The 21,560-nt window shown below is 34.2% G+C and overlaps 2 pseudogenes; one reads left to right on the top strand and one right to left on the bottom strand.

Moving 5' to 3' along the window:
* The first annotated feature begins 776 nt into the window (after positions 1–776).
* On the top strand, positions 777–3,739 carry LOC139891054 (cytochrome P450 CYP72A219-like; annotated as a pseudogene).
* A 411-nt stretch (positions 3,740–4,150) lies between these two features.
* LOC139888005 (small ribosomal subunit protein mL103 (rPPR7)-like) lies at positions 4,151–7,961 on the bottom strand (annotated as a pseudogene).
* Positions 7,962–21,560: the final 13,599 nt, after the last annotated feature.

The raw sequence follows: 21,560 nt of genomic DNA, 5'->3' as shown, positions 1-21,560 counted from the left end.
GTTTTTGAAGACAATAATGGTGTTTGTTACAAGTGTACTTGTTTAGAAAATAAATCTCTTAATTAGATGAATGTGTCTCCACATCTTACCTTCTTCATACCCGCATTGGTGGAATTAAGTATTGTTGTTATATTATATGAGTGTATTTGCCCCACAAGTTTATAGTAGCTTATAAGAGTTTAAATTTCTTTTTTCATAAGCTAAAATTAGTAGTATTGTTTGATAAACAAAAACTTAAAACTTAAAAAAAAAAAAAAAAAAAGTAAACTTTGAAATTATATTATTATTATCATCCACTATATTCGTGTATGTATTTTTTTTATCTTTAAGCTACAATTAGTTTAATTTAACAAATACTTATAAAACATAAACTTCAACTTCTAGCTTGAAACATAAACTCCAGCTATAAGTAAACCGCACATACTAGTTAATTTTGCCAAATTAAGGTTCCAACTAAATCCATCCCCATGACATTTATATCTATATTTTTATCCGTAACATACGATCATGCGTGGCTCTGTATCGATAATTTAGTTGGATATGTAATTTCACAGACGTCATTCAGCTTTAAGATTTGGACCAAGAGTGAAAAAATAAAGAAGAGAAGAAAGCTAATAAGCTAAAGTAGCAGGTTGTCGAAAAGATAAGGGACTGCTTTTGTAATTCAGTACTGACTAATGACCGTCATTGACTAGATGACACCCTCATGATCTTATTATAATTATACAAGTAAATCAAAGAAGGATAATGTTCTTAATACAGTACCATCTAGAAAGAAACAAAAAAGATGATAGCAACAATAGGTAAAACTGTGATCGCCATTGTTGTAGCTGTAATAGTAGGTTTGGGATGGAAAGTACTAAACTGGGCATGGTTGAAGCCAAAGAAGTTAGAGAAGGTGTTGAAAGAACAAGGGTATAATGGTAATTCATACAAGCTGCTGAGAGGTGACATCATAGAGCTTGCAACAATGGTGAAGGAAGCTAGATCAAAGCCATTATCTATCACCCATGACCAGTGGCGGATCCAAGATTATATTTCACCGGGGGCAATAAAAAAAAAAAATTAAAACGTAGCAATTTTTTTAGGCAAAATATAAAGGTTTTGGGGCAAAATTTGAAAGTTTGTGGGCAAAATTTGAAGAATATTGGACAAAATTTGAAGGTTTTAGGGCAAAATATGTAGGTTTTGGGGCAAAATTTTTTTCCACCGGGGGCAAAGTCGAAATATCCAAACATTTTACACTAAAATTTTCAAATCCACCGGGGGCGGGCGCCCCCCTCCTAACATACTGGATCCGCCTCTGCCCATGACATCACTTCACATGTTATACCTTTTGATCAGCATATCTTCAACAAATATGGTATTTTCAAATACCAAATGTTTTATAATCTATCACTTTATAATCTTTTAGCATATAGTATAGTTTTCCCCTACCAACTGCTTTAGAGAAGTTGTAATCTGCATTTAAGATATCTATGATAGGTAAAAAGTCGTACGTATGGTTTGGGCCAAACCCGAGAATATTTGTCAAAGACCCGGAACTAATCAAGGAGATACTATCGAGACCGAACGAGTTTCAGAGGCCACACCACGAGCCACTAAGGGATAACATCATCGGTGGACTTGTAGTCGCTGAGGGTCAAAAATGGACCAAACATCGTCACATAATCAACCCAGCCTTTCATCTTGAAAGCATCAAGGTAGGTCCGTAAACTATACAAGGTAGAAATTGTGGGCGAGTCGGGTTGGATAACAGTTATAGCGTATAGCTTTTAGGCAGGTCACTTAGGATGACTTTTGGTATATCTGAACCTTTCAATCCATTTGACTCATCTCTTATTTGGTTCAAACCTTTTCCTTACCTCAGTATAGCGTAGTGGTTGGGGGGTCATGATATATTCACAAGACTACAAGAGGTTTCAGTCTTAAATCTCAATAACATAATATCTTGGGTGACCTGCGAAAAGGATCAAAACACGATGGATAAACTGGTTAGACCATGTACTTTTGAGTAAAAATACTACTCTTATCCATAGCCCGAATAGGGAAAACCTTATCCATATACCCTTTTTCTTAACCCATATGACACTTTTGGAGAAGAATTATAACTTACATGGAGAAATCTGCACATTTGAAATAAAGTTACGCAGCCCATCAGGAATACTCCCCGGCTGTTTCCAACCCTTCTCTGGCCACCCTGAGATTCGAACCTAAATCCTCTTGCAACGATGTCAGGGCCCAACACTAGGCTACCTTGGGATGGTTATTTGTAAGTTGAAATAAATTTAAACCTAATTGATACAGATTTTTCATATTCGAATCCTAACATATTTTTTTCGGTCTGTACTGTGCACAGAGTATGTTCTCGGCAATTTGTTCAGGCTGTAGTAAAATGGTCAATGAATGGGAACTGCTCACAGCCCAAACTGATGCGAGAAGTCGATGTATGGCCATATATAGATTACTTGGCTGGAGATGTAATTTCAAGAGCAGCATTCAGCAGCAGTTATGACGAAGCACAAAAAATATTTCAAATCCAAAAAGAACAAATGGAGCTCGCGATGCAACTACTGTTCATTTTTTATCTTCCAGGAGGAAGGTAATAACTAATTATAACAACTAAGTGAGTCATATAATGATATGTAACAAGTTTATGTTTTGTTAAATAGGTTTATACCTACTAGAGCAAACAAAAAGTTTCAAAAAAAACGTAACGATCTACAAGCTTTGGCAAGGGAAATAGTTGACAAGAGGAAAAAAGAAATTGAGATGGGCAAACACAACAATGATGATTTACTTGGAGTTTTACTCGAATCAAATTTTAAAGAAGTTAAAGAACATGGAGTTGGAATGAGTATGGAAGATGTAATTGAAGAATGCAAACTATTTTACATTGCGGGATCAGAAACAACTTCGAGTCTGATTGTTTGGACCATGGTTTAAGTTTGCATCAAGAATGGCAAACGAAAGCTCGTGAAGAAATTATGAAAGTTTTTGGGAGTCACGAGTTACATTTCGAAGGAATAAAGCACCTGAAGGTTGTAACTATGATACTAAATGAGGTTCTTAGGCTATATCCACCAGCAACTAATGTTTTACGAGCTACCATTAACGAGACAAAGTTAGGTGACATGATGATACCATCGGGTGTGCAAATAATTATACCTATATTGAGTGTTCATCATGATCGCGAAATATGGGGAGAAGATGCAACGGAGTTTAAACCCGAAAGGTTCTCGGAAGGAGTAGCACACGCGACAATGGGCAGAGGGTCGGGTTCTTATTTGCCATTTGGTGGTGGCTCGAGAATTTGCATTGGGCAAAACTTTGCGATTATAGAGGCAAAAGTAGCCATAGTGAAGATTCTACAACGGTTCTCGTTCAAGCTTTCAGCATCTTATAAACATTCTCCGTTTGCTATATTCAGTCTTCCACCCCAGTTTGGTGCTCATTTGATTTTACGTAATATATGATAGAAGATCTGCTGCAGCCTGTAGTTAGTATACTTTATCTGAAAACCTCACTTATTACGATTAGGAATAAATGATAATAACATCATATGTTCATGTTTGATTTGAAGTTCTGTACGACAAGATTTCATGGAGACTGAAATTCCAGAGCATATTAGTGTTGTAATCTATGAAAGTTTACTAAAAGTATTTGTAAGCACTAGTGAAAATAAATGTTGTATGTCTATAAAAAAATGCCTAAGGTTTTCCCTGTTCGGATTACCGGGGCGGGCGAGTCCAACCTCATACTCTAATGTACGTCAGGATTACTCCCTAACTGTTTCCAACCCTTTCCTGACCACCACAAGATTGATTCGAACCTGAGACCTCTTACAAGGATGTCATGAACCCAAACAATGGGCTACCTTATTTCCGTTGAGGCATTACTCAAAGAGAGAAAAAAAATGCATAATCACTTAAAATAAGAGATACATTACGAATCATTAAAATATGTACATGAGATAAATTCATCGGAAACGGATAAGATTTTCCATATTCAAACTACCAGCAGGGGTGAGTAATATTTTCCAGATGTACGCAGCCAAACCGGGTTATCCCGTGATCGTTTCGACCCTTTCCCTGCTCACCCGCACCCGCTTGCCTGAAGATATTATGCCAATGATGTTTGAACTTGAGACCTGTTGTTTCTTTGGCGTTATTTCATTCTCAAAGAATTGTTGACTAACAACATATTTTGTTAATCATTAATGATGGTTGTGAATTAATTCCTTAAACAGTGCCGATTGGGGTTTTCTCATTCAGTATACACTGAACAATCTGCCTCCAAATAGTCAATTTGGGTACAAAACCATCTTCTATCATCTGCTTTAAAACCAAATCAACATCCTCCAAATGCTTTTCTTCACAAAGACCATCAATAATCAATTTATACGACTCGAAACTTGGAACCATCTTCTTAGACGACATCTTCTGTATCAACCTCATAGCATCAACATAATTTCTACTATCAAGAACAGCATACAAAACCTCTTGGTATGTGCTAAGAATAGGTTTACAACTTTACATCCTTTCAACAACATCATATCAAAAAGCTCAATGCTCTCTCTTTTTATTATTATTTTTAAAGGAAAACTCAATACTCTGTTTAACTCCACCATCTTACCTCAAATCTGATATCAATACATTTATCAAAATAGTATCTAACAAAGCAAGGCAAACACTTCATCAACACGACCAAGTTTACACAACCCATGCATTAAAGCCGAAAAAGTTCTCACATTACGCTTCCACCCTTGTTTAGGAAATTCATCAAACACCTGGAGTGCAGCATCAACATCTCCATTTTTCCACAACCCCTTAATCACGATATTTATACAACACGCATCAATTTCAATACCTAATCTTCCAGTACTCGTATAAACCTCGTGAATCACATCAAAGTTCTTAGTATTCACAAGCAAATTCAGCACAAAATTAAAAGTTTTCGAAGTCGGCCAAACGCTATAACTCGGCATATCGTAAAGTGTTTTAATCAATTCCGTTGAAGTTTTCGGCCTTTGAGAGGTTGTTTATAATGAATGCGTAAAGAGCTTCATTAGGATTTTAATCATTTCGATTGGAGAAATGATGGAGTAGATTGATGGTTAAATTGTGATCTGCAGTCTCAACAACTTTAGAAGTCACTTGGCTAAAATAAAAATAAAAATGTACTGTAATACTAAAATTTATGGATACCAAGGAAGAAAAAAAAAGAAACTATCGTAATAGCAAGTAACTTATCTTCTTCACATCTTCACATCAGCGTTAGTACAAAAACCTTTGACATTCTATTAATTAATTCCTCCATATTCTACACTAATATATTACTCGCAATTATACCCCTGAAATATAAGGTACAACTCAAAAAGACATGTTGCCCACCTCAAATCATGAGAGGCTCGTTGCAGTAGTAATTGACGGAGAGCCTAACGAATTTCTGCTTATGGTCGTCAGTAGCTACAAGCTTTGAAGGGGGTCCCTGGCGGACCATAGGTTGTGCCCTAATGGTGGCGTTGATGTGGAGTGAGAAAGGAGAAATTGAAATGGAAAATGTGTTAAAAATATGATGCTGACGTGACAATTACTTTTGATTTTATGTTTTAAATAAAACATTTAAGTTTATTAAAAATATTCATTATCCCTACATACTAATATGCGTGGCCAAACGCGCCGTTTCAGTTATAACCCATCGTCGTTTTGAGTTTATCCCTACATACTAATATGCGTGGCCAAACGCGCCGTTTCAGTTATAACTCATCGTCGTTTTGAATTTGCGTTCACACTACAAAAGTTCCTTCAATTTCGGCTCAACTTACACAACGGCCCTCAGGTTTCCACTAATTCAGGAGTAGAAAGCGTAAATATATAATTTTATTAAATTAAAAGAAAAGAATTCCACCCAAATTTTTAACGGAGCCTATCTTCTCGCTCGGTCCGAGTTAAATTCTTCCGAGACCACCGTTCAACTCGAAAAAATCAGACGGACCCAACGGGACTAACTATGCGCGAAACGGACATCGTTAAAAAACACTAAATAACGGGCCCTATAGTCTCGCTCGGTGCGAGTTAAATTTTTCCGAGACCACCGTTCAACTCGAAATAATTTTACGAACACAACGCGACTAACTATACGCGAAACGGACATCGTTAAAAAAACACTAAATATTTCGGACTATATTTCATGCATATACATACACGTCCAACAAACAACCCAACCTACTAGATATATTAGGTATCAAACATCGTATATCCACATTCGACCGCGCGTTGAATACAACCGCAGCAACGCGCGGTCGAATTTTTTTCTAGTTTGTAACATAATGAAAACGTTTCATAATTTTAACAATAAAAAATGACATAATTTAAAATTCATAAATAATAAAAAGTACAATAATTTTTAAAAAAAAATGACAATAACATAAATCCTAAAAATCAAAAAGTAATAAACATAGATAACGGCTAGTTTGTATCACGAAAGTCTGTTGAAAGCCTTCAAATATGCTCCGTTAGATCTTCACGTAATTGATCTAACGCGCAAGTACGATTAAACTTAAAGAAATAGAAAACGTGGTATCCACTTAGACTCAGTTCCTCATGCTAGAATTGCTCAATTAAAACCGTTAAATACAATTATACGAAAGTGACACTGTATTTATCTGTCGATTTCTACAGTTTAAGACTAGCAACCTAAGAACAACTGTCGTTAACCTAGAGTTACTAACCAATTCATAATCACAATTATTAGAACTATAATCCGACTTAGGTTGGTTTGGTGTCCCTTACAACCTCACATCAATTTCAGAAGATATCAAGTTAAATCACTATACATTCAATTATATTATCGGTGTCGATCATACAATTTTACGTATTCCTAGATTATTCACGTTCAATAGCCTAGTAAAAGTCACCAATCAACTAACTGTCGTTAATTAATCAATTAACTTCCGTGACCTAACAATTCAATCAACTTTAATAGGTGTATAGTTGTGTTCTTAGCTATATCATAAAACCTTTTAATTAGATTAATTGTAATAACCAAAGAATAGCAATCCATCACCTAGGTTCATGCATCTAAGTGAATACTAGAAAATTAGCTACTCGTCATCATGCAAGAACAATAAAAACACATAGTAGAATTAATCATAACCATTGAATAAATTGAATTAAAAGGAAAAATTGTTACCAAATGATTACAAGTAGCCACGATCAATCCCAAAGTGTTTAGAACTCGAAATTTTGATGAAAAGAGCTTAAAAATTCGCAACCTAAGTTGCAGAGAATAAAAATTCGCGACCTAAGTTGCAGAGAATAAAAATTCATAATAAAAGTGTCTTTACCTAATTCGGGGTTAAAACCCGACTATATATAGAGTTTCCAAAAAAAAATCAGAAAACCGCCATTTATCGCAATCCGCAACATAGCGTCGCCTTTCGCGACAATCCAAAACACAGTAGAGTAGTTGCAAACGTGATAGATCGGGCATGATATGATTCTCAAAATTAGTTGTAATTATCGCGTTTTGCCCTTACATGCCGCGTTCCGCGACATACCACAACGCGACAGACATAGTCTGAACGGATAGACACTACTGATCTTCACTTTTTCACTTGTTTTGCTGTTTGTCTTCATCTTGATCTTAATTTTGGCTAAGTCTTCAATAACATCTTCAATAGTGAACCTTTAAAGCCAATCTTAACCTTTATCTTCATTTTAGCTCAAACACACTAAAATAACCTTCAAAATCTTCAAAATATGAACGAACGAACAAGATAACTCATAGAATAGATATATGAAATATGGCGTTATCAGCTACCAATGAAATCTAGTGCTACCGATGTCCTCAACTTCAATACCATTAGTGCAGATAATGAAATCCCGCATTTCCTCATTTAAACTAGAGCCACCAGCTGTATGTTCATCAATTTTCATGGTAACATTAAAGTCACCCATTATTACCCCAGGGTGTTGACTAGTGTTGAGTCTTACATAATTAAGGATTGAATTATGACAAAACATGATTATAAACACTAGTTGTAATGTGCAGGCCAGCATAAGTTTACTTATTTATTTCCAAGTATAAACAACAATGAATGCCCTGTCTAAGTGAGTTAGTATCTTGCGTTTACTATGAGCACAAGATATATAAAGATTCAAGAGCTCTTCACGACCATTATAGGATTATATGGTGAACCAGCAAGAAGATTTAATGAAGAACCAGTACGAGAAGAACCAACACATACTGGAGCAGCACACAACAATTAGATAAATTATGCTTCATTACAAGCATAATTGTTTCATCTGTTGTCTACATCAAAGGGTACTATTCAACTGACATCGAATACGAAGTTGGACAGAAAAGGACATGTATTGGCGGCTGACAAGTGACCTTACAAGACAACAATGGAATGCAGAAGTTAACACATGCGCAGTTCATGGTTAATACTTTGTCAACGCCTAGGGAAACTAACATTCCATTTGTTTATTCAAATAGGATGTCCAATGGGGTGTTCCTGCAAATAGCTACCAAAGAGAAAAGGGAGCCATGTGCTTCTTGACATAGTTGTCGGCTGAGTACAAACATCCTTTGTACCAGTGAATAATAGATCTATTACATGGTTACTATGGCTTCTATATATAGCTGAATCCACAATTGTATTAATTAGTGGTGTCGGTATTAAATCGATAGAGTCCAAACCTTGTATAAGCTTCATTCGTTAGAAAACTATCTAGGTGTAATGTGTATCAACTAGTTATCTAATCCGCCAAAGGATAACCGTGATTCTTTGAGATAATTTCAATAATAGAATAACGTTGAAAATTACTTATGACTCTGATTTAATTGGTTGTTAATTATATGCTTAAACTGATTATAACTCTTAATTAATTGTATCCACCTCTCCTCTACAAATTTTTTGTTGTTAAATCGGGACCAACAATAAGTAATAGTTATTTGTTTTTCAAATTCATTCCATAAAAAAAAAAAAAAAAAACCAGAATTGCTAGCATAAATAATGCTACATAGGAACTTGATTTTGCTATCACTTGTCTCCACCTGGCAAAGAATCATTTGTCTATCCACATGTAATATCATAACATTTATGTTTACTGGATCCCATCCGAATACTATCTTGCAAATGTTAAGACTGAACATTACATTAGATACCCATTCCCAATTATCAAATAATTTGTTACAGAATTCATTAATAGTGTTTTTCTTTAAGTGAGTCTCCAGAAGCACATATACTTAGGGGTGTTCACGGTCCGGTTTGGTCCGGTTTAGACAAAATCTCAAACCAAACCGGCATCTACGGTTTCGACATATATCAAACCAGATCAGACCAAGAAAGTTGTCTTGCTAGATGGGTTGGTCCGGTTTGAGCCGGTCCGATTTGAGCCGGTCCGATTTGAGCGGTTTAACGGTTTCAAGTTTTTTTCTTTTATTTTCATGATATAATATAAAGAATCCGAATGAAATAAACTAAATCATTGAGTAGTCTACTTTGAGGAAACTAGGGGGAAAAAAAAGTTTTGGGATGTTGAAAACACAGTGGTTTGGTAGGTGGACCTTGATTGAGTTATTAATCTAATGTCTCTTCCATATTGTGTTTTAACTGAACCATTTTAGGTACCCTCTATTTTTATTTATTTATTTTTTTTCGAAAAGCAGGTACCCTCTATTTTAAATGTTTTCACATTCACATTTAATTTATGTATATTATTATTGTTATGCATTGAGTTCAAGTCAATATACAAACATCGTTATAATTCGTACATATAGTACAATTAAAATCGAACTACTTAATGTTATAAATTGAATCTATATTTGGTTGATTGTTTTATTCACTAAATTGATGATTAAAACTCAGTGTTCTTTTTTGCTGGAAAAAGAAGATTTTATTAAGACCCTCTTAGTAAGGCACTAGAAAAGGATCACAAGTAACCAATTACAAGCAACGATTTTAATAGAACTCGGTTAATGTTTAAATATTATATATGATATATAATATTGTTATACAATCCGGTCTGGTCCGGTTTGTTAAAATACAATGCAAATTTAGAATAATATGGAATTAGTAAATGTATATGGGTAAAATATCTAGATATTAATATGTATAAGAAAATATCTAGATATTAGAATATGAGAGAAAAATCTAGAAATTGAAATGTAAAAGAAAAATCTAGATATTTGTAGGTTGTAGAAATATCTAGATATTTATATATCCATGGAAATATCTAGGTTCTAGAATGTTCCATGGAGTAGTATAAATATGGGAGGAGATTTCATTTGTGGTGTGTGAAGTTGTGAAAAGGTGTGAGTAAGTGAAGTGTGAAGTAGAGAAGAAGTAAGAAGTGAAGAAGAGTTAGAAGTAGAAGTTGTGAAGAAGTAAGAGTGTGAGTTGAGTCCATAATATTGTAATTGTTTCTTTGTATTAATAAAAGTGTTCTTTGTTAAAGTTTCCCGGTTAAGCCTCAATTTGTGTTTAAGTTCTTAGTGCACTTGTGTTGTATCTATTATATGGTCGGCTTTGCCGCCTAAGTAATACATGGTCGGTTATACCGCCTAAAGATATATGGTCGACACTGTCGCCTAAGTACATTGTGCACTAAGGATTTATAAAATTAAAGGCTAACCAACGTCAAAGTGTTGGTGTAGTGAGTGAGTATAACCTAGGTCCTCTATAGTGGGTGTGTTGGGCTCGTTGAAGCTTCCAACAATTGGTATCAGAGCGGGTCGTTCGGGACCATTGCTAGTGGAGGTACTCATCGGTAAACGTTGGACGTTTACATCGACTTGTTTTCACCAAGGCTCTAAGGAAGATTCTGTCGGAGCACAGTTAGGAACTGTGAAAGCTCATCGGTCAGGGACCAAGCTTATTGGACGTTGGACGTCATGATGGCAGATCTTGCAAGTACGAGCAGTGGAATCAAGAGTCTCAATAACCACAACTATGGTTATTGGCGGACTTGTATAGAATCCTACCTACAAGGACAGGATTTATGGGAAATAGTTGCTGGCAGTGACACAACGCCTCCACCGAAAGAAAATGCCGAAGCCTTGAGAAAATGGAACATCAAGGTCGGGAAGGCTTTATTTATATTGAAGACTACAATCGAGGAGGATCTATTGGAGCACATCCGTGACGAGAAAACACCAAAGGCAGCTTGGGAAACTTTTGAAAAATTATTTTCAAAGAAGAATGAAGCACGACTCCAGCTCTTGGAAAATGAGCTCGCAGGTATCTCACAAGGAAGTCTATCTATTTCTCAGTATTTCACCAAGGTGAAATCTATTTGCCGTGAGATATCTCAACTTGCCCCTGAAGAGAAAGTGAGTGATGCAAGGATGAAGAGAATTATCATCCACGGCTTAAGATCCGAGTATAATGGATTTATAGCCGCTGTGAGAGGATGGCCTACTCAACCATCATTAATAGAGCTGGAGAATTTATTGGCTAACCAAGAGGCATTAGCCAAGCAGATGAATGAAGTAACCGTAAAAGACGGAGAAGATGCACTCTTCACCAATAAAAAGAAAGCAACATCTCGAAGACAAGAGGCGATGAAAGAAAGTAAGACATATGGGTGGAAGGGTCACCCAAAATCAAAAGGCAACGCTTCAGGGGGAGCTCAACAAGGAAGAAGAGATCATCGCCAACAATACGGGGAAAATGATAAGAGAAAGAATGGTGAATGCTTCAATTGTGGCAAGAAGGGTCATTTTGCTCGAGATTGTAGATTCCCCAAAAGGCGAACTTTCGAAGGAAATGTGGCCGCCACAAGAGATGAGAAGAAAGAGGTCACATTCGAAGCAACCATTAATGAGGAAACATGGGATGCAGAAGCTGAACTCTCTGTTGAAGCTGACATAGATGATCAAGCTCTTATAACAACTTTAAAGTCAAAAATAAACTACAAAGATGATTGGATCATCGATTCTGGGTGCTCAAATCATATGACCAATGATGAGACGAAGCTGCAAGAAATGGAGGATTACAAAGGAAAAAGAGTCGTGTTGACAGCCAACAATTCAAGGTTGTCTATTTCTCACATTGGAAAGACAATAATTCCAAGTGAAGGTGACTCTCATAAGCTCCATCTCGAGAAGGTGTATCTTGTCCCTGGCCTAAAGAAGAATTTACTGTCAGTACCACAATTGAAAACAGAAGGGAATTATGTGCTCTTTGGACCAGAAGATGTGTCTGTATTCAAGAGAGTGAAGGTGGTTGGCAATCCAATTATGCAAGGAAAAAGAATAGAGTCGGTCTATGTACTATCTGCTGAAACAGCATATGTGGATAAGACTCGAAAGAATGAGAAGGCTGATCTGTGGCATGAACGTCTTAGGCATGTGGGATACAATAAGTTAAAGGAGATGATGGTGAAACGCATAGTAAATGGGCTTCCTCAAATTGATATCCGAACAGATACAATATGTGCTGGATGTCAATTTGGCAAAGCTCACCAATTGCCATTCAAGGAGTCAGCGCATCAGTCCAAGACACCACTAGAGCTAATACACTCAGATGTCTTCTGCCCAGTGAAACAAACATCACTTGGAGGTATGAAATATATGGTGACATTCATTGATGACTTCTCAAGATATGTGTGGGTTTACTTCATGAAGGAGAAGTCGGAGACTTTTCTGAAGTTTAAAGAGTTCAAGAACAAGGTAGAAAGTGAGCTCAATACTAAGATTCGATGCTTACGCACAGATAATGGAGGAGAATATTTATCAACCGAGTTCAATATCTATCTTGAGAAGCACAAGATCAGAAGGCAATTAACTTGCCCTAATACTCTACAACAGAATGGAGTGGCAGAACGTAAGAATCGTCATCTTGTTAAAACCTGTCGAAGTATGCTTCATGGTAAGAATGTACCAGGAAGATTTTGGGCCGAATGTATGAGGACGGCTTCATACGTGATTAACAGACTCCCACAAACAAAGTTGGGATATATTTCACCATATGAAAGATTATGGAAGATCAAGCCAACCGTCAACCATCTCAAGGTTTTTGGATGTGTATGCTACGTCTTCGTACCAGATCATCTACGAAGCAAATTTGATAAGAAGGCAATTCGGTGCATTTTTGTCGGTTATGATGAATCAAGAAAAGGATGGAGATGTTGTGATCCAAATACTGGGAAGTGTCATACTTCAAGAAATGTGGTATTTGATGAAGCTTCTTCATGGTGGTCATCTCAAAAGATAGAGCTTCCAGAATCTCATGGATTAGAAGAAGTTCCAGAAGAGAAAGAAAAACATAAAGAGCACATATCGGATCCAATTAAAGAAGGAGATGGATCGTACTCTAAGGAAATGAGTCCATGGAAAACTGGGGTACATCAATCTACATTCGAAGAGGTTCGTCCAAGCCAAATGGATGCCGAGGAGCATGTGCAAGAATTACGGAGATCAACAAGGCCGAGGCAACCTAATCCGAGGTATGCCAATGCTGCTCATGTGGATGAATTAATACATATTGAGCCTTCCACTTATGAAGAAGCAGCACAAAGTCAAGAATGACAGAAAGCGATGGAAGAAGAAATTAATGCACTAAAAGAAAACCAGACATGGAGTTTAGTTCCAAAGCCAAAAGATGTAAAACCAATATCTTGTAAATGGGTTTACAAGGTGAAGACTCGATCAGATGGCTCCATTGAAAGGTATAAAGCTCGACTTGTTGCTAGAGGTTTTTCTCAACAATATGGGCTGGATTATGAAGAAACGTTTAGTCCAGTGGCGAAGATCACAACAGTTCGAGCTCTACTAGCTTTAGCCGCTAGCAAATCTTGGAAGCTGTGGCAGATGGATGTCAAGAACGCTTTCTTACATGGAGAACTTGACAAAGAAATTTATATGGAGCAACCAAAAGGCTTTAAGAACAAGTCCCATCCTGACCATGTCTGCAAATTAAAGAAAGCACTATACGGCTTGAAGCAGGCTCCAAGAGCTTGGTACGGGAAAATTGGTGAGTTCTTGGTACAAAGTGGTTTTACAGTTGCTCCTTCAGATTCTAGTTTATTTGTGAAACAAGATCAAGGAAAACTAGCCATAGTGCTAGTATACGTGGATGACTTAATCATCACGGGAGATCATTATGAGGAGATCCAAAGAACAAGAAAGAATCTTTCTATCAGATTTCATATGAAGGAGCTTGGAGAACTCAAACATTTTCTTGGACTCGAAATAGAGCAGAAAAGAGAAGGATTATTTCTTGGACAACAAAAATATGTGCGAGATCTTTTACAAAAGTACGGGATGCTTAATTGCAAACCTATCTCAACTCCTATGGATCTGAATACAAAACTACGAGCAGATGAAGGAAAAAGTCTTCAAGATGTTACCATGTATCGAAAGATGGTCGGAAGTCTTATTTATCTCACACTAAGCCGGCCAGACATATCTTATGCAGTTGGAGTGGTTAGTCGATACATGAGCAATCCGAAGAAGCCTCACCTTGATGTTGTACGACGCATCTTAAGGTATGTTAAAGGCACTATTAACTTTGGCATTTTGTACAAGAAAACAAAAGAATGTCACGTGACTGGATATTGTGACGCCGATTACGCTGGAGACTATGATACACGACGGTCAACAACTGGATACATGTTTAGTCTTGGATCAGGAGTAATATCATGGTGCAGCAAGAGACAACCAACAGTATCCTTGTCAAGCACTGAAGCAGAATATCGATCGGCATCGTCAGCAACACAAGAAATTACATGGTTGAAACAACTAATGGAAGATCTTCATCAATCAACAGACTATCAAGTAGAGCTTTTCTGCGATAACCTATCAGCTATACGTCTAGCAGAGAATCCAGTCTTTCACGCAAGAACAAAACATATAGAAGTACACTATCACTATGTTCGCGAGAAGGTCCTTGAAGGGGAGATCAAGATGGTGCCAACATAGACAGATGAACAGGTAGCAGATATATTCACCAAGAGCCTAAGTAAACTGAAGTTTACAAAATTTAGAGAAGCACTTGGAATGGTCTGCAAGACATCGTTGGAAGAAAATTTGCATTGAGGGGGAGTGTTAAAATACAATGCAAATTTAGAATAATATGGAATTAGTAAATGTATAGGGGTAAAATATCTAGATATTAATATGTATAAGAAAATATCTAGATATTAGAATATGAGAGAAAAATCTAGAAATTGAAATGTAAAAGAAAAATCTAGATATTTGTAGGTTGTAGAAATATCTAGATATTTATATATCCATGGAAATATCTAGGTTCTAGAATGTTCCATGGAGTAGTATAAATATGGGAGGAGATTTCATTTGTGGTGTGTGAAGTTGTGAAAAGGTGTGAGTAAGTGAAGTGTGAAGTAGAGAAGAAGTAAGAAGTGAAGAAGAGTTAGAAGTAGAAGTTGTGAAGAAGTAAGAGTGTGAGTTGAGTCCATAATATTGTAATTGTTTCTTTGTATTAATAAAAGTGTTCTTTGTTAAAGTTTCCCGGTTAAGCCTCAATTTGTGTTTAAGTTCTTAGTGCACTTGTGTTGTATCTATTATATGGTCGGCTTTGCCGCCTAAGTAATACATGGTCGGTTATACCGCCTAAAGATATATGGTCGACACTGTCGCCTAAGTACATTGTGCACTAAGGATTTATAAAATTAAAGGCTAACCAACGTCAAAGTGTTGGTGTAGTGAGTGAGTATAACCTAGGTCCTCTATAGTGGGTGTGTTGGGCTCGTTGAAGCTTCCAACACGGTTTAACTGGCCGGTGGCCTATTAAAATCGTAAACTGAACCAAATTTCACGGTTTGGTGATTTCCAAACCGCCGGCCAGACCGCCAATATTCAAAACTGGACCGAACCAGTAAAATCAATATGGTTCGGCCTTTTTCGCAGTTTGACGGTTTTATGAACGCCACTACTGTGACGACCCGGAAATTTCCGATCAAATTTAAACTTAATCTTTAAATGATTTCGACACGATGAGCAAAGTCTGTAATGTTGAGTCTCAAAATGTTGTGGAATTATATTTATGTAATCAATTACACCTTGACTATGCTCGATGATTCACGAACAACTACCAATAAATAAATATGTATATATATATTTATATAATTATAAATATAAGAATATATATAATATTTTAAATAAATAAGATACATTATAATTAAGTAGAAATAAAAATATAATTTCTATATTATTATTACTTTCAATATTGATAGTATTGTCCGTATTCATAATATCATCATATATAGCATATACATATGAAATCGGATATGTAAAAACTGTTATATCATTTTATTATTATTATCATTAGTAATATTAATATTATTATAATCAATATTATTGATAGTATTATTAATAATATTGTTATTACCATTTTTATTGATTATTATTAAATCTATTGAAATTATCATTGTTATTATTAAATATTATCATATTATTATTATTATCATTATTTTTAAATGTATTATTAGTATTATCCTATAAATGATATTATGATTACTATTATTAATATAATTATTAATAATTAGTAATATTACTAAAAATTTATTATTATCATTTAAAATTATCATTAACATGATTATTATTATTATTAATAATATTACTAGTATTAATTTATTTCTACTATTATTATTTATTAATTCATTAATATAAAAAATGCATAAAGGTACATACAGATACAAGGATCCGTTTTTTTTTCTTTCAACATCTGCTTTATAACTCTTGTTTTCTAGTCGATTACAACTATCAACACATCCAAAACCTGTTGAGATCGTACGAATTAGATGCCCTTTATTATCTATATTATATTTTTTTTATTCTCTGATTTATATTCTTGCCAAGAATTTGTTACGCGTCCAATCAATTTATAACACAAACAAGCAAGTTTACTCCATCAATATTTGATTATTATCTATACATTATGTTACCTTCATAATGCAATTCAATTTTTAAAACAGAAAACTCAAAGAATAAGCCACGACCTCTGTTTTTACCATAAACCACAAAATTTTGAATTTTTGATATAATTCAAAAACTATTAATGCAATTCTCTTCTAAAGCTTTCGTTTAAACTCTTTGTAAATTTTCAAATGCCAATTTTCCTTATCGATTACGAATTTTGGAAGTCAAAGATTCAATCAAAAAGTCAAAACCATTGTTCTTCGTGAAAATTCGAACTCTAGTTGCTGTTTTTGATTCAATTGAGAATTTAGAAAGTTTCTGGGAGTAATTTTGAATACCTTTCATGTTATGATCATAAGCTGAAAAAGGTTCTAATTTTGAATTTGGATTTTGAGTTTATACGGTATTATACAAACTGTTACAGCGAGTTTATTTATTTATATATATATTTTTTGATTTAATTGATTCAAACTATGGTTGGGGATCGTTTCTGTTTGGGTTAGAATTTCTAAATACAACGATTAAATTGGTGTTAATGGGGATTCAATCTCTGATTGAAATCTGAGTTAAAGAAGAAGAAGGAGGGAGAATTAAATGGTACGGGTTATAATAAATTGAAAGGGGTTTTAATCAGAAAACGTAAACAGCTGGATTGGTGAAGGGAGTTAGCGTTATTCGAGTGGTCTCGGGTTCGAGACCCGACTGTGCCAATTTTTTAATCCAATTAACATGAGGTAGTTTTCATTACCATTATTATTATTATTACTATTATTATTATTATTATTATTAATATTATTACTATTATTATTAGTTATCTTTTATTATTATTATTATTATTATTATTATTATTATGATTATGATTATTATGATTATTGTTATTATTAGTTATTGTAATTATTGTTATAGTATTAATATATGTAACATGAATATTATTACCATTTTAGTAACATCCTTAAGTTATTATTACTAATGTTATCATTTTAATATTATTATCATTATTATGATTATGATTATTATTATGAGGATAATAAAATTTATTATTATTTTCATTAATGGTAGTATTAGTATTAAACTATAAACATTGGAATTGTTATTATAAACATAAGTATTATTGTTAATATTATTATTAATAATAAAATTGTTAAAATTAATATTATTAAGTATTATTATCAAAATAATTATTTTATTTACCATCAATACTAATTTTTTTATTAAAAACTATTATTGTCAATATTATAAGATTTATCATTAAAACTATTATTAACAGTAAAACTAATATTTTTATTAACATCATTACATTTGTCACTAACAAAATTATTAACATTATTATTTTTATTAGTACTATTAAGTATTATCATTTTACCATTACAAATATTATTTAGTATTATTAATTACTAATTTCAACAGACAAATGTTATACATACAAAAACATATGTAATATATATATATATATATATATATATATATATATATATATATATATATATATATATATATATAACTTAACTATATCAATAATTCTATATATAAATTGAAAATATATATAATGAAACTTATTAATTTATTATATATATATATATATATATATATATATATATATATAAAATTACATCACTAATAATGACAATATATATATATACTTGTTCGATTATAATTACGTGTGTTAATAAATATACAATTGATATAGGTTCGTGAATCCGAGGCCAACCCTACACTTGTTTAATGTCGTCATATGTATTTTTACTACAAAATACATTAGGTGAGTTTCATTTGCCTTTTTACCTTTATATTTTTGGGCTGAGAATACATGCGCAACTTTTATAACTGTTTTACGAAATAGACACAAGTAATCGAAATTACGTTCTATGGTTGAATGATCGAAACTGAATATGCCCCCTTTTAGTCTGGTAATCTAAGAATTAGGGAACAGACACCCTAATTGACGCGACTCTAAAGATAGATCTATCGGGCCCAACAAGCCCCATCCAAAGTACCGGATGCTTTAGTACTTCGAAATTTATATCATGTTCGAAGGAGGATCCCGGAATGATGGGGATATTCTTATATGCATATTGTGAATGTCGGTTACCAGGTGTTCAATCCATATGAATGATATTTTTGTCTCTATGCATGGGACGTATGTTTATGAGAAATGGAAATAGGAAATCTTGTGGTCTATTAAAATGATGGAAAACGATTGTTTAAGTTAAACTAATGAACTCACCAACCTTTTGGTTGACATTTTAAAGCATGTTTATTCTCAGGTACGAAAGAAATCTTCTACTGTGCATTTGCTCATTTTATAGATATTACTTGGAGTCATTCATGGCATATTTCAAAAGACGTTGCATTCGAGTCGTCAAGTTCATCAAGATTATTATCAAGTCAATTATAGTTGGATATATTATGAAATGGTATGCATTCCTGTCAACTTTCGATGTAATGAAAGATTGTCTTTTCAAAAACGAATGCAATGTTTGTAAAATGTGTCATATAGAGGTCAAGTACCTCGCGATGTAATCAACTGTCGTAAATCGTTTATAATCGATATGGACTTCGTCCGGATGGATTAGGACGAGTCTTCACAGTTGGTATCAGAGCGGTGGTCTTAGCGAACCAGGTCTTGCATTAGTGAGTCTAACTGATAGTCGTTAGAATGCATTAGTGAGTTTGGACTTCGACCGTGTCTGCATGTCAAAAGTTTTGCTTATCATTTAGTGTCGAAAAATTATTTGCTTATCATCCTTAAAGTCTAAGACACGTCTTACTGCCTTTATTACATAGACAGTGTATAGATAAATTCATATCTTAGCGTATCTGTTATTGTTACCTTTGTCTGACAGCTTCCGTAGATTCCTCCGTAGCTTATGGGATTTTAGTATTATATATGCATATGTAAATTATGTATTGCAGGGTACTAATCTACATCCTATAATCTAATTCGTATCGAAAATACTTCATTTAATCGTACGAGATGAATCCCTCAATCAGTTCGAGTCCCTCAGATTTCGATAGCTATTCCGATAGTTATTCCGACAGCTATTCCGATATGGATTTCCACTCGAGCTCCGAAAGCAGTGTAACCGGAATGAGTCAACCAATTAGCCATCATTTATTCTGGATGAATTGGAAATGGGTTCGTAGTCGACTTGATCAATGGAGACGTGAAGAAGGCGATCCCTTCCACTAACTGAATTCACCTTTTGGCGAAGAACCTGAAGCACTTACCGGCGAACCTGTTCGTAACATCATTTTCACCCTCATTTCCCGAATATCTCGCCACGACTATATCATAACTAAGATTCTAAACCTTTTTCATCCGCTCGTTCCGACCGACAATCATCCCGAAATAATAGAAGGAGTTAGCGAACTTCGCGTTCGAGTAATCAATTTGGAGTGTATGGTGCAAAATCTACCAGCTTCAACAACATCACCGGCACCAACAATACTATCAATAACAACACCAGTGTCATCAACAATCCATGCCTCAACATCTCATTCTGTACATCGATTATAATCATCAATCTACGTATTGTTCTACATTATTTATCTTCGTTCGACATGATGATTATGTAATCTCTAATGTTTTAGAGATTATGTACTCTAATTCTAACCGAAAAGCAAATGAGTTTAATGTTATATTAACTCATTAAACCCATAATTACATCTGAAGAAAATATATACATATATATGTTTTCATAAAGATTGTAATTAAAAATTCTTTTGTACAAACTGTTAATGGTGAAAATATTTTAACGGGTAGGTAATACCCGAGGAATATTTAGATTTCACATTAATAAGTTACACTGTACATTCTTCGAATTTGATTCAACGATCATTTACTATCCTATTTACAACCACCGATTTACGTATCCGTTCACCAAAGAATAACTATTTTCATTCAAATTCAATTTCATATTTGGATTTTGATCTATCAGAATCCAACAAGTGGCATAATGAAGAAATAATGGCACAATAAAAATTGATTAGAAACAGACAAATTAACATTATGAAATTTTGTTAAGAAACCACGCTAACAAGATCCTAGCTAACTGTTCCTAGCTAACTGTTAATTCCGTATTACATTTTATTTTATCGCAATTTAATTATCGCAATTTATTTATCGCAGTTTATTTATCACAATTTATATTCTAGCAATTTTATTTATCGTCATTTAATTTCTGTATTTATTTTACGCACTTTAAATATCGGGACACGTATACAAGGTTTTGACATATCATATCGACGCATTTATATATATTATTTGGAATAACCATAGACACTCTATATGCAGTAATGATCGAGTTCTCTATACAGGGTTGAGGTTGATTCTACAATAATATATATAATTTGAGTTGTGATCGAGTCTGAGACGTATACGGGTCACGACACGTATTAATTAATTCGAATATTATATATTAAACTATATATGAATTATTGGACTGTTACTGTGGACTATCGACTGTGGACTAATAACATTGGACAATTAAAAGGAATTAAAATATTGATTATAACATATGAAACTAAACATTCTTCAAGTTTGCCACTTGAATTCATCTTAAACTTCATTTGTATCTCGACGATTACAATCTGCGTTCAAATCTTTCATGATTCTTGAAACCTCTCAATTAAGAAACAACTGAGAAGATGAACCAACCACACTTCATCTA

The sequence above is a fragment of the Rutidosis leptorrhynchoides genome, chromosome 2 (assembly GCF_046630445.1).
Source record: "Rutidosis leptorrhynchoides isolate AG116_Rl617_1_P2 chromosome 2, CSIRO_AGI_Rlap_v1, whole genome shotgun sequence".
NCBI classification, from domain to species: Eukaryota; Viridiplantae; Streptophyta; class Magnoliopsida; order Asterales; family Asteraceae; genus Rutidosis; species Rutidosis leptorrhynchoides.
The sequence above is the reverse complement of the archived record's forward strand: the minus strand, read 5'-3'. Positions and strand labels throughout refer to the sequence as shown.